Genomic DNA, 1,554 nt, shown 5'->3' with positions numbered 1-1,554 from the left:
TGTACAAACCGGATTCCAAAATAGTTGGGACACTAAACAAATTGTGAATAAAAACTGAATGCAATGATGTGGAGATGGCACATGTCAATATTTTATTCGTAATATAACATAGATGACAGAGCAAAAGTTTAATCTGAGTAAATGTAACATTTTAAAGGAAAATATGTTGATTCAAAATTTCACAGTGTCAACAAATCCCAAAAAAGTTGGGACAAGTAGCAATAAGTGGCTGGAAAAAGGAAATTGAGCAAATAACAAAAAGCTGGAAGACCAGTTAACACTAATTAGGTCAATTGACAACATGATTAGGTATTAAAAAGAGCTTCTCAGCGTGTCAGTGTCTCTCAGAAGCCAAGATGGTAAGAGAATCACCAATTCCACCATTGTTGCGCAGAAAGATAGTGCAGCAATACCAGAATGGTGCTACCCAGCGTAAAATAGCAAAGACTTTTAAGTTATCATCATCAACTGTGCATAACATCATGAAAAGATTCAGAGAATCTGGAACAATCACTGTGCGTAAGGGTCAAGGCCGTAAAACTCTACTGGATGCTCGTGATCTCCGGGCCCTTAAACGTCACTGCACCTCAAACAGGAATGCCAATGTCAAAGAAATAACAGAATGGGCTCAGGAATACTTCCAGAAAGCATTGTCAGTGAACACAATCCACCGTGCCATCCGCCGTTGCCAGCTGAAACTCTACAGTGCAAAGAGGAAGCCATTTCTAAGCAAGCTCCACAAGCTCAGACGTTTGCACTGGGCCAGGGGTCATTTAAAATGGAGTGTGGCAAAATGGAAGACTGTTCTGTGGTCAGATGAGTTACGATTTTGAAGTTCTTTATGGAACACTGGGACGCCATGTCATCCGGACCAGAGAGGACAAGGATAGCCCAAGTTGCTATCAATGCTCCGTTCAGAAGCCTGCATCACTGATGGTATGGGATTGCATGAGCGCTTGTGGCATGGGCAGCTTGCATGTCTGGAAAGGCACCATTAATGCAGAGAACTATGTTCAGGTTCTAGAACAACATATGCTCCCATCTAGACGTCATCGCTTTCAGGGAAGACCCTGCATTTTTCAACACAATAATGCCAGACCACATTCTGCAGCAATCACATCATGGCTACGTAGAAGAAGGATCTGGGTACTGAAATGGCCAGCCTGCAGTCCAGATCTTTCACCTATAGAGAACATTTGACGCATCATTCAATTCAATTCAATTCAAAAATACTTTATTAATCCCAGAGGGAAATTATATGTTGGGTAACTCATCATCCTGGTTTCATTAATGAGTTGTTATAGATGCTGATGGCTGTGGACAGGAAGGATCTTTTGTAGCGGTCTGTCCTACAACGGATTTTGAAGAAGCCTTTGACTGAAGACACTTTGTTGTTGTATGACAGTCTGATGAAGAGGATGCTGAGGGTTGTCTATAATGTTCTTCATTTTATGAAGAATCCTTCTTTGTACAATCATCTCCAAAGGTTCTAGAGGAGTCCCCAGATCTGAGCCAGCCTTCTTTATGAGCTTGTTGGTCTTTTTTAAGTCACTT

Source organism: Nematolebias whitei, chromosome 4, assembly GCF_014905685.2.
Source record: "Nematolebias whitei isolate Nwh7 chromosome 4, NemWhi1, whole genome shotgun sequence".
NCBI classification, from domain to species: Eukaryota; Metazoa; Chordata; class Actinopteri; order Cyprinodontiformes; family Rivulidae; genus Nematolebias; species Nematolebias whitei.
Note: the sequence above shows the minus strand (reverse complement) of the source record.